We start from the raw sequence: 12,832 nt of genomic DNA on the forward strand, positions 1-12,832 counted from the left end.
CCTGCCACCCACCCATGTAGGAGACCCAGATGGAGTTTCCCGCTCTCAGCTTTGACCTGACCTAGCCGCGGCTGCTGTGAGCAGCTGGGGCACGAGCCAGCAGATGGGAACGTTCTCTCTGTCTCACTCTCTTTCAAATAAATAATTCAAATATTTAAAAAACCCAATACTTTCTTGCCTTTTATAGTGTTTTATGGAGACTTCCATCTATAAATCTGGGTGGGTTTCATTGGTGTGCTGATTTTACAAATGAAGAAAGACAAGCTCACGCTGTTGGGTGACTGACCCAGAGACAGGCAGTGGGGTGGGGGGCAAGGTTCCTTCTTGGGTCACTGAGTCCTGGCTTTGCTACTGAAGCCGGGTCCTTGTCCCAGTGCTGAATCAAAGTAACAGGAGGTGTGGGGTAAGGAGAGAGAAGGCTTTACACATAGCCTTGCTTGTTTTTTTAAAGATTTATTTATTGGAAAGGCAGAGATAGAGAGGAGAGAGAGATATCTATCTTCTATCCAATGCTTCACTCCCCAAATGGCCACCACTGCTGGGGCTGGACCAGGCCATAGCCAGGAGCTTCTTCCGGGTCTCTCATGCATGTGCAGGGCCCCAAGGACTTGGGCCATCTTCTGCTGCTTTCCCAGGCCATAGCAGAGAGCTGGTTCGGAAGTGGAGCAGCCGGGACTTGAACTGGCGCCCATATGGGATGCTAGCACTGCAGGCAGAGGCTTACCTTTCTACACCACAGTTTTAATCTGTCAACAGAGGAGGGAGTGGCAGACTCGTGGGTCTCAAGGACTACTGCCCCCTGAAGGAGGCTGCTAGAGTTTTTAAGGAGGCCACGAGGAAGGGGGAGCTAGGAATATGGGACAAGGTTAGGGGCAGCTGCATGTGGGCGTCGGGGCCAGTTGGAGTCCCATGGCGGTGCCCTGCTCAGCTCTCATGTGCAAGTTCCCAGTGCCAGTGGGTACGTGAGGGCCAAGTGGGCATCCATCAGCCTGGGCTCACCATGTGCAGGTGGGAGGTACTTTCTGCCGTGGACCTGGAGCCCCCCCGGAGGCCCTGGGGACAATACTGGCCACCAGAGTGTGGTCTAGCAGAGAAGCAAATGACCGCATGGATCCAGCCCTTAGAACCTGGCTGGCTGGCCGTGCTGCTCCCTCAACCCAGTGCGTGCGGCCAAGGGAGGAGCCTGGAGACTGGGGCCTGAGGGCAGCCAGCAACTGCATTCCACGCACTGCTGAGGGGCTGGGTTTCAGCTTCTGTTCTCTCTCTAATGGAGGGTTTCTCTGCCTTTTGGAAAAAGGCCTCTGGGGCCAGCATGTTGGCTTAGTGGGTTGAAGTGCTGCCTACAACACCTGCATCCCATATCAATGCCGGTTCAAGTCCCGGCTGCTCCACTTCCAATCCAGCTCCCTGCTAATGCGCCTGGGAAAGCAGTGGAAGATGGCCAAGTCCTTGGGGTGCCTTCCACCCACATGGGGAGATCTAGGCTCCTGGCTCCTGGCTTCAGCCTGGCCCAGCCTTGCTGTAGCGACCATTTAAAGAGTGAACCAGTGGATGGGAGATCTCTCTCAAATAAATAAATCTCCTTTCAAATAAATAAATAAGTCTTAAAAAAAAAAAGGGGGTCTCATCTTCCATTTTTAGGAACTCATCAAATTCCTTCTTATCTTCAGTGTTTACTGCCAATCACTGTGCCAGGCCTATTGTGCTAGGGTTTCATAGATGCATAAGTGCAGGTATTAAACATACAGGCAGGACACACCTGTCTCCTTCCTCTACATCCTCTTGTGTGGAAATACAGCCTTTCCACACGGCTTCTCTAATCTTATTTTAGTTGACTTTCTGAGGACCCCAAAAGAAGACCAATTCTTTTCCATCTAAGCCTTTTTTTAAAAAAAAATTCATGCATTTATTTTGAAAGTCAGAGTTATAGAGTGGGGGAAAGACAGAGGGGAAGAGATCTTCCACCCACTGGTTCACTCCCCAGATGGTTGCAACAGCCAAGGCTGGGCCAAGCTGAAGCCAGGAGCCAGGAGCTTCTTCCAGGTCTCCCACGTGGGTGCAGGGGCCCAAGCACTTGGGCCATCTTCTACTGCTTTCCCAGGCCATCAGCAGGGAGCTACTGCTTTCCTAGACCATCAGCAGGGAGCTACTGCTTTCCTAGACCATCAGCAGGGAGCTGGATGGGAAGTGGAGCAGCCGGGACTCCAATGGTGCCTGTATGAGATGTTGGTGTGGCAGGTGGCAGTTTTACCTGCAAGGCCACAACTCTGGCCTCCTAAACTTTCGGTGTTTTTGCCATTAATTTTTATTCTTGTGTTGGTTGTCTAGAATACATTTGAAGTCAGTTTTTAGTAACTATACACACACATGTCTGAAAGGTCTTGCGCATATACCAAACGTCAGACACAAACTTCTCCCTTAGAAATCTCTCATGAAACAGGAACTCAGCTGGGTTTTACTCAATTTATTTAGCATTTTTTAAAAGAATCATGCTTATTTTCTGGCTTGAAGACTTGCAATTCCTTTATTTATTTATTTATTTTTGCATAAAAAATCGCAAGGCTCTCTCTGGGATGGGAGGTCTCTCCACTCACCTTGCTGCCCTGTCTTCTGAACGGTGTTTGTCTCTACAGAGTGCTTAGCTTCATGGAACAGACAGGCCCAGGAGGTCAGGGCTGGCCAGCAGGGCAAGGAGGGGGAGCAAGCAGAGGAGTGATGAGTGACTGAGCCGGCCTCGGCTTCACACAGCAACACAGTGTGCTCGGCTGCCAGTCTGTGATCCAGAGAGAACCATCGCTGCTCCCAGTGCCAAGTCAAAATAACGAGGACGAGGTTTGGAGGTGAAGGCAAAGACAGCGTTGAATCTGCCAACAGAAGAGAGGGGAGCAGATCTCGGGGTCTCGACGACTCTGCTGTGATGCAAGAGGAAGTCTGGGGGCTTCCAAAGGGGCTACAAGGAAGGGGGTGCTGGCAGGGCGAAATCACCGAGGGGCCGCAGGTCTCTGGTATCACACACCAAGGTTCGCCGCTGGATCAATGGCGGTGCATTCCTCGGTGTCGTCATGGTGACTGTTGATGCTCACAGGGGTGAGATTAGACCTCGCCTGAGCAGGTCCTTCTGTTCTGCAGAGGAAGTTGAGACAAGGAGCAAGGCAGTGTGCACCTTGGGACGTGAGCATCCACTTCCCCCGGCTTTCCACATTAAGGAGTAGAAGGCCTTTGCCTCTGGGTGGTGTCTCGGAAGGAGGCACCGGAACACCCAGCCAGGTGGCCTGCGGCTCTAGTGGCTGCACCCCAATCCAGGAAGTAGACCTGGTTGGGCACAGTCATAAACCCAGCTGTTTTTTGGGGTTAGTTTTAACATTTTTTTCTTGATCTCCTGTATTGAAACTTTGGAGGCATTTTCATTTGTTTTACAAGAAACTGTCTTCCTTCCTTCTTTCCTTTCTTTCTTTCTTCCTTCATTCCTTTTTTTTTTTTTAAGATTTATTTATTTGAAAGGCAGAGTTACCCAGAGAGAGAAGGAGAGGCAGAGAGAGAGAGAGAGAGAGAGGTCTTCCATCCACTGGTTCTCTCCCCAGTTGGCCGTAACGGCTGGAGCTGAGCCCATCTGAAGCCAGGAGCCAGGAGCTTCCTCCAGGTCTCCCACGTGGGTGCAGGGCCCCAAGGACTCGGGCCATCTTCTACTGCTTTCCCAGGCCATAGCAAAGAGCTGGATCAGAAGTGGAGCAGCCAGGACTAGAACTGTTTTTCTGAGGATTAAATAATTTCATTTAAAAATTAGTTATCTGACAGGTAGAGAGACACCTCTCATCTATTGAGCTCCCCAGATGCCCACAATGGCCCCTGACTGAGGGAACCAAGAACTCCATCCAGGTCTCCCACGTGGATTGAGCCATCACCGGCCATCTGACTTGAGCCATCACCGGCCACCTCCCAGGATGTGCAAAGCAAGAAGCTGGGGTCAAGGAGCCAGAGCCAGGGGCTCAGTCTTGGCTGTGGGATGCAGGCATCGTAACCACTAGAGCTAGATAGCATCTACCCAATGCATTCAATCCAGAGCTGTTTCTCTTTCAAAACATGGCACTCACCTCTGCATGTCTTCTCCTTGTTGCCTAAGGATTCAGAAAAGCGACTTGTGCGAAGTCTCCTCTCCCCAGCCACACTGACATGGGGAACCAGGCAAGGTGGTTGAGTAGGAAGAGCTGAGCTGGAATATTCTCGCACAACTTGTGCATAGCCCGGAATTGCAATTCCACGCCCTTACCTGTTAATTCAGTATGGCCACTTTCCCATGATGCACCTGTGTCTCATCCTGGACCTGCAAGGAGGAGACGCCATGATGGCCATGTAGAGGTTAAGTTCCACGTGGAGGTGCCATGGGAGTCCCAGAAATTGTCACACATGCTAAGCTCCACCCTGTGTGTGTATTAAATGGAGACACCATGCCCTACCTCAGAAAACAGACTGGTGGGGCTGGCGTTGTGGCATGCTAGGTTAAGCCTCTACCTGCAGTGCCGGCATCCCATGTGGGCGCTGGTTCTAGTCCCAGCTGCTCCTCTTCCAATCCAGCTCTCTGCTATGCCCTGGGAAAGCAGTAGAAGATGGCCCAAGTCCTTGGACCCCTGCACCTGCATGGGAGACCTGGAAGAAGCTCCTGGCTCCTGGCTTCGGATTGGCCCAGCTCCGGCCATTGTGGCCATTTAGGGAGTGAACCAGTGGATGGAAGACCTTTCTCTCTGTCTCTCCTTCTCTCTATCTGTAAGTCTGCCTTTCAAATAAATAAATAAATGAAATATATATTTTTTAAAAAAGCAATAGCCTTTGCCCACCCTGAATCATCTTGACAGACAGTAAGTATCCCCTCTCCCCTCCCCCCATGCAGGTGTCACCCTACAGGTCCTTTGGGAGGAGGACGGGCCTGGCCTTAGATGAGGTGAGACAACCAGAAACCTGTGCATTGTTTAATCCTCTGCCAGGGCGTGCGATGCTCCAGGGGGAGGGGGAGCGAGTGGTTTGCATCTCGAAACCTGTCTCGAGCCCTGGCTAATTTTCCTACTGACAAATGGGAGGGGAGGCTTAGGCTTGGCTCATTAGGCAGGGACGAGCAGCTGGCGGGACAACAGCAGTGAGATTTCATTGCCGTCATCTTTATCTTCTGTTGATGACACGGGAGCCGCGGATGGCTTTCCTGGTAGGGAAGCAAGAGGCTGTTTCGTCTATTTATGTGTTAAATATCCATAGCATACGGAGGGCCTGTCTGAATGAAAGTATCCAGTAGGTGGTGCTTGCATGACTGTATCCAGTAGGTGATACATATAGGCACACATCTGTTTCAACCAAGGTCTGAGAAGCTGCGTGTGGGAGAGAGGCTCCTCAACATGCCGTGTCCCTGTGTTGGCCCTGTCTTCCGCCGGTGGTGTGGTCTCGGTGAGGGGTTCAGGTTGTCCTCACTCTCTCTCCGTGGAGGCTCTGAAGCTGGAGCAGCCTCTGGCAGCCCTCAGCCCTCAGCCTGTTGTCTTGCATTTCCCGCTGTCCCCAAGTCCTGCGTGGCGGGCCACTCCCGCTCTATCACCAGCGAGCTCCGTTCTCTGCAGCTTCCCGCTCACGAGAACACTGTGCAAGGGGCTGACCTTGACTCAGCATGGACGTGCTCGGGCCCCTGCACCCATGTGAGACACCCAGAGGAAGCTCCTGGCTCCTGGTTCCTGGCTTCAGATCGGCGCTCAGACACAGGGCTCCATTACACCTGAACTCTGGAGGGAAAAGGGTATCCCACCAACACAGCCCCAGAGGGTTCAGAGATGGAAGCGAATGCTACCCTGAGCTCTTGTCTATAGGAGTCAGCAAAGAAAACCAAGCCCAAGGCTGTCTCTCCCATGAAGCCTTGCCCGAAAGCCCTGATGCACACACCCAAAAGTTGTAAAAGTTCCCGGGAGAAAGACACAGTAAATCAGAACCTGTTGGGAAATTCTGTGAGGAAGCAAGTCCAGCTTCCTGCCTACCGCATGTCTGTGGTGGTGGGACCACGTGTCCACGGCTAGCGTGGCGCAGTGCCACGAACCAGCGTTGGCCCGGACTCATGCGATTCCCTTGGGAATGGCAGCTGCCTCCCCTGCGTGACGGATGGGCCAGGCGTGCAACTTCAGGCTGAAAAATCTCCAAAAGTAAAAATTGTGTCTGTCCGGAACACACACGGACCGGTTCTTTGCACTCTCCCTAAAGAATGCATCTCACGCGTGTCCCTTGTGTTAGCGTGGGGAGTCACTCGGCGTGATCTGGAGCGTGCGAGAAGACGTGCGCCGCTTATGTGCAAACTCTGTCATGCAGCAGGGCCTGAGCACCTGGAGTTTGGTGTGCACAGAGTTCCTGGGCCCAGGCTCCAGGCGTCACGGCGACTTAGGGAGGGAGAAGAGGGAAGACGATCCTGGCTGGGTGACTGTTGCTGCGTCGTGAGCAGGCAGAGTGTGTAGACCGCTGCGATTCCCAGAGTCCTTCACCGATGTTTTGGCAAACACGTTAAATGCTGAGTCCGTTTTGGTGCAAAAAAACAAAAACAGACAAATCTGGAATCCTTGCATTGGTTTGTTTTTTTTTTCTCTCTAATCTGTATTTTCTAAATGTTTTGAAGATCCACTCCTATGCATAGATTTCAAGATTTTGCACCAAGATAAACTTATCTTTTCATTTCATTTTCTGGGAGCTTTGCAAAGCCTCATACACGTTACATGCCAGAATATATATAATAACAAATCATACTATAATATATATATATGTAAAATACATCATACATGTTCCATTAAAGAACTGTCTACGATAAAGTTGGTGACATGGGTTTGCCCCTTAATTTTCTTTTTTTTAAAGATTTCATTTATTTATTTGAGAGGTAGAGTTACAGACAATGAGAGGGAGAGACAGAGAGAGAGGTCTTCCCTCCCCTGGTTCACTCTCCAAATGGCTGCAATGGCCAGAGCTGAGCTGATCTGGAGCCAGGAGCCAGGAGCTTTTTCCGGGTCTCTCATGCATGTGCAGGGCCCCAAGGACTTGGGCCATCTTCTGCTGCTTTCCCAGGCCATAGCAGAGAGCTGGATCGGAAGTGGAGCAGCCGGGACAGAACCGGTGCCCAGATGGGATGCCGGCATTGCAGCCAGTGGCTTTACTCGCTAGGCTACAGTGCCGGCCCCATTGGGAAATGTTTTAATTGGCCCAAAGCAGCTACAGAATGCTGGCACTGGGATGCGATACCTACACCGCACTTGGCACACACGAGCCTGATCACCCAAAGAATTGTTGGGAATCCAGTGAAGATGAGAAACCGCATAGAAAACGAGCGGAGTAGGAACACGGTTCCCAGGAAGACGCACCAAGTGTCTCCCACGCGCCCGCGGCAAGGGGAGGCAGCCGCGGAGCGGGCGAGGACTGCACAACTTTGCCGGGCACTGGTGGCGAGGACGGGAGCCTGGCCCCTGGCGTGCGCCAGGGCGGTCCCCGCGGACGGCAGAGGGGGTGGCAGCGCGCAGGGCGCAGGTGCATTGGCCGTGGCCGTGTTGGTCGTGCCAGACCGTTGGCACCAGCTTGAGCGAACAGGAAGCCGGCACAACTGAGCTGACCCCTGTGCAAGGTGCGCGGGAAACCCAGGCTCCCCGAGTCTCCGGGGTCCTCGCGGAAAAACCGCGTGTGCCCGGCCTGCAGAACGGCTTCCACCCGGCTACCTGCGCGTCCATCCCGCATTGCCCACTTCCGAGTGGGATGGGGCTGGGACGTCATCATCATCATCAAACTAAAATAATAATAATAATAATATTGATAGCAATAATAATAATAATAATATAGTGCTGTAGTCAAGCCACTGGCGAGAATTAACGCGTTTTACCAAATGGTGAGAATACGCCCGTTAAGCTGTGAAAGTGGGGTAGGATTGACCGCTGGCCCACCATCTTCTGAGAAGTTTTGGAGCTGCATGGTGGCCTCTGGGTTTCTGCCCGGAACCTCTGGGTGGAGTCCCCAGCTCCTGGCTGCTGTGGCCTGCCCTGTTGCACCTGTTACAGGCACGTGGGGAGTGAATCAATGGATGGGAGAACTCTCTCTCTCCCAGCTCCTCCCACCTTTCAAATAAAATAAATAAATTAATTTTTAAAAAAGAGAACATCCTTTTGTCTCAGGAAGTGCCCAGGTGGAGATGGGGTTTTGGGGGACGGGCGCTGCAATGCCAGCCTCGTCCACGTGGTGGCAGGCTCTGACTGGAAAAGGGCCTGCCGCGGCCAGCTCCCTGCCCAGAGGCCGGGCGTCTCAGAATGAGGATCCAGCACAAGTCTAATTTTTGCCTCTTGCCTTTGTTAGAGCGTCGGAGGGGATGTAGGCTCAGCATTACATTCTCGGCGACGTTTGGGAAGAGAACGCCCGGCGTTCACCGTGTCGGTGGATCCTTGTAATGTGTCAGTCCGGGCAGGATGTGCAAGCAACTGCTGGGGCTGAGCCAGGGGCCAGGAGCTTCTTCCAGGTCTCCCACTGGGTGCAGGGGCCCAAGGACTTGGGCCATCTTCTACTGCTTTCCCAGGCCATAGCAGAGAGCAGGATAGGAAGTGGAGCAGCCGGGACTCGAACCAGCGCCCACATGAGATGCTGGCATTGCAGGCGTTGGCTTTACCTACTACACCACAGTGCTGGCCTCCGAGTTTGGATTTTTTTGAAGCCTGAAGTCAGTCTGTTTCATCTGAAATTGCTCGTGAAGGTGGTACGTTTGTAGATAACTGACATCTAAGCTGCGAATCAGATGGAGTTTCCCTCACCCACTGCCTGTCCCCAACCCTCATCCTCTTGGTCTTCAGTGGGTAAAGATGCCCCCTGCAGTGCCGGCATCCCATATGGGCACCGATTCAAGTCCAGGCTGCTCTACTTCCGATCCAGCTCTCTGCTATGGCCTGGGAAAGCTGTAGAAGATGGCCCAGGTCCTTGGGGCCCTGCACCCATGTGGGAGACCTGGAAGTTCCTGGCTTCTGGCTTCGGATCGGCGCAGCCCCGGTCATTGCAGACATTTGAGGAGTGAACCAGTGGATGGAAGACCTCTCTCTCTCTCTCTCTCTCTCTCCCCCTCTCCTCTTCAGAAAGTGTTCTGACCCAGGCCACGTGACCACCGGGTTCCTGAATCCAGTGCCCACCTCCCAGCAGCCTAGGGCCGGAGCGCCCAGCCCTCCTCCCTTTCCATTGTGGGTCTCTCCCTGTGCGTGACACCCTACACCTCCCCTGTTGCTGGGTGCCTGTTTCTGAGGGGACCTCAGCAAGTTCACGAAAAAATAGAAAGAAAAAGGAAAGCTTACGTGGTGCAAAAATTAAAAAAAAAAAGAAAAGAAAAATGAGGTCCGTGCCCACGAGGCATCTCCGGAGTTCACGGCCAAGCTGCGTCATGAAGAAATTCCGTGTTGTGCACCGGTGGAAGGTTATCCTGGATTCCAGGGCTCCACACACTTGCTGAGGTTCCCTCACATGTGAGGTTTGTCCTTGAATGGAAATTTGCTGGGCTGTATAGGAACAGCCAGGTCCCTCCCACGAGGTGGCCTGCCGCCTGCCTGCCATCCCCTGCCTGTCTGGCAGCCCGCAGAGTTGGGTGGGGCTGCAGGTCCTACAGGTAGAGGATTCTTCCTGAGTGAGGGGCCAGCAGGGAGCTGAGGGCACAGCCATGGGGGAGGTGCAGCAGGAGGCTGCGACCAGCGACCTTGACCCGACTTTGTTCTCACCCTTCAGGAGGCAGGGACAAAATGCAATCCCGATGGTTCCAACAGCAGATCCCTGGGTGACACGGAGGGCTGGCCGGCTGCACTGTGAGGGCGCAGTGGGTACCAGGCACACAGTGAGCTTCCTGACTCTCCTCCAGGGATGCCCAGGCCGGGGCAGAGGTGTCTCTCGCTGCACGCTTTCCAGAACAGTGCCTGCAGGGGGCAGCAGGTGGGTGGATGATTGTGTGGGAGGACGGATGGGACGGTTCCCGGTCTGTCACCTGTTACCCTCGCCTGGCTCCTCCCACACCCCCGTCAGCAGAAGGGCGCCCCCCCACCGTGGATCATCTTGGGTGGGCTTGAGTCTATGAGGCTCAGTACCATGGTTTCATCTTTTTATAGGCTTCCATTTATTGGGTTCTAAAACACAGATAACAATGCACCTGCATTTGGGTGGCTTTGACCTTTCCTGTTCTCACCTCCCCTTGGTGTGTTCACACCACTGCGTGGACCCCAGACCCCTCTGGCCTGCACAGCTCTGATGGGCTTCTGGCTGGACCCAGGAGCCTGGGCTTTGCTGGTGGTGGGGGAGGGGGGCTGGGCAGGAGGGAGCGGGCACCATGGCACCTCTGACTCCTATGGGCAATGGTTACCCTTCCTGCACCACTCCTGCCCTGGGACTCCAGGATGCTCCGGGGAGGTGTGAGCAGATGCAGGCGCCTGCAGGGGCCAGTCCCTCCAGCACAGGTGAATCGGCCCAAGCCACCCACCAAGCCGCTGGTGTTTACTCGGTGGCTTCATTCTTGGACCGAAGCCTCAGTGTGGTCCCCCACCTGCCCCTGGCCAGTCTCATGGCCAACTTTCAGCTTTTTAATCTCGTTTCCTTGGCAGTTTTTAAAAAAAAAGCCTTAATATTTCTTTCTTTTTTTTTTTTTACAGGCAGAGTGGATAGTGAGAGAGAGAGACAGAGAGGAAGGTCTTCCTTTTTGCCGTTGGTTCACACTCCAATGGCCGCTGCAGCCAGCGCATCGCGCTGATCTGAAGCCAGGAGCCAGGTGCTTCTTCTGGTCTCCCATGTGGGTGCAGGGCCCAAGCACTTGGGCCATCCTCCACTGCCTTCCCGGGCCATAGCAGAGAGCTGGCCTGGAAGAGGGGCAACCGGGATAGAATCCGGCGCCCCGACCGGGACTAGAACCCGGTGTGCCGGCGCCGCAAGGCAGAGGATTAGCCTGTTAAGCCACGGCGCCGGCCACAAAAAGCCTTAATATTTCATGGGCAAGCAAAATTCCTTAGCGATTCCAGATCAAATCCAAAGGAAAATGACTCTCCACGAGGAGGAGGGGTCTGTGGAGCCCAGACCTCCGCCCACTCCCCGGAGAGAAACATGCTCTCCAGTGCTCAGTGGCTTCTGGCATCGGTGCCCCATCCCTGGGGACTGTGGCCCCCAGCTGTGACAGCCATTGAGTGCTTGGAGTGGCAGGAGGTGCAGAGAAGGCAAAGGGGTGCCAAGTTCCCAGGGAGGAGCCTGGGGTCTCCTGCCCTTCAGGGAGTTCCTTGGAGGGAACCCAGGGCTCTGAGGGCAGGTGCAGGAGGCAGCCGCTGCTGCTGGGTTTTTGTCTTTTATTTCCGCTCCCTAACAGCCCAGCTGGAGATGGGAACTTGAACGTGTCAGCCCCTGCCCCGGGCACTCAGGGTCCAGGGGAGAAGGGCAGAGCAGGTGGGCGAGATTTGCCTGTCCAGTCTGTCCTGGGGGGGCAGAGATGGCATTGGGTGGGGGACCCAGTGAGGGGTAACCAAGGGGGTCAGAGGGGAGTGAGGGCAGTTGCAGGGGCAGGGGAGGGGAGCTGGGGCAGAAAGAAAGCTCCTGCAGAGGCTGGGGGCGCTGAGAGGGTGGAGACACACAAGGTTAAATCTAGGTCCACACACGCCCTCCTGGGAGCTGCGGCCAGGAAGGGTCCCTGTGTCTGAGCCCCACTGAGTGGCAGTCAGCTTCCACGTGGCGAGCACCGATGGGTTACTGGAATCTCCGGCTGTGACTGCTCCTGCAAAGACAGCGTCACGTCAGACACAAAGCAAACGTTTTGTCTTGGTGCTGTGCATGCGTGTGTGTGTGTGTGTGTGTGTGTGCGCGGTCAACTGGTCTACCTAATCAAAGCAAACCTTCAAAGGGATTCTTCTCACCTGGGCTTAGTCCACACTCCCTTAAAGGCACAGGAAGCGAAGGATAGTGGAGGAGTCTTAGAGACTTTCGAAGGCAGCTGATTCAGATAAGGTCTCTCTCTCTCTCTCTCTCTCTCTCCTGCGTCTGCATGGGGTTCTTGCTGACCTCTCTGCAGGAGGCCCTGACCCCGCCCCGAGGAGGAGCAGGAGGCTCCATCAGATTCTTATTTCTGCAGAACAAACCCATTGACGTCATAGCTCAGCGCCGGCCACAGGCTGCCGGACCTGGACTGCACTCCCAGCGCCCGGCCTGGAGCAGTGTCCCTCCCTGTCCCGCTCTGTGTGCCCTGCGTGGTGCTCACACCACGGATGCCCGGGAGAAGCTGTGGAGCATGGTGGGACCTCCTGGCTTCCAGCTCTCCTGGAGGTCCGCCCTCCCCGTCAATATCTCCCGGCAAATATCCAAAACCTGAAGTTGCCAGGTGTCATGGGACATATCTGGCTGGTTATGTGTCTCTCCTCCTTTTTAAGGATTTGGGAGACTATAAGAACATGTCGATTTCACCTTTCTTTTCCTCACTCTATCTGTGCTGTTAAGTCTCTGGGGGGAGTGGGCTGGTTATCAATTGCAAGGCAGACAGAACCCATAGGACCAGCAATTCCCAGCACCTGGACACTGGCTGGGGCAGTGGGCGGAGCCCAGCAGCCAGGAGGGCAAATACACGCCTCCCTTGCCGATGGTTCCCCCTGCAGCCCAGAGCCTGGCTCCCGTGAGACTGCTTAGCGGTTGAATGAGTGGATGCATCCGCATAATCTCTTCGACAATTTTTTAAAAAGTCACATCTTGTATTTGTTGAGAGGCAGACAGCCAAAGCTCCCATCTGCTGGGTCACTGCCCCTGAAATGCCCTCAGCCGAGCCAGAGACCGGACTGAGCCCAGGCACTAGGGTGTGGGTCCC

This window comes from Lepus europaeus, chromosome 16, assembly GCF_033115175.1.
Source record: "Lepus europaeus isolate LE1 chromosome 16, mLepTim1.pri, whole genome shotgun sequence".
NCBI classification, from domain to species: domain Eukaryota; kingdom Metazoa; phylum Chordata; class Mammalia; order Lagomorpha; family Leporidae; genus Lepus; species Lepus europaeus.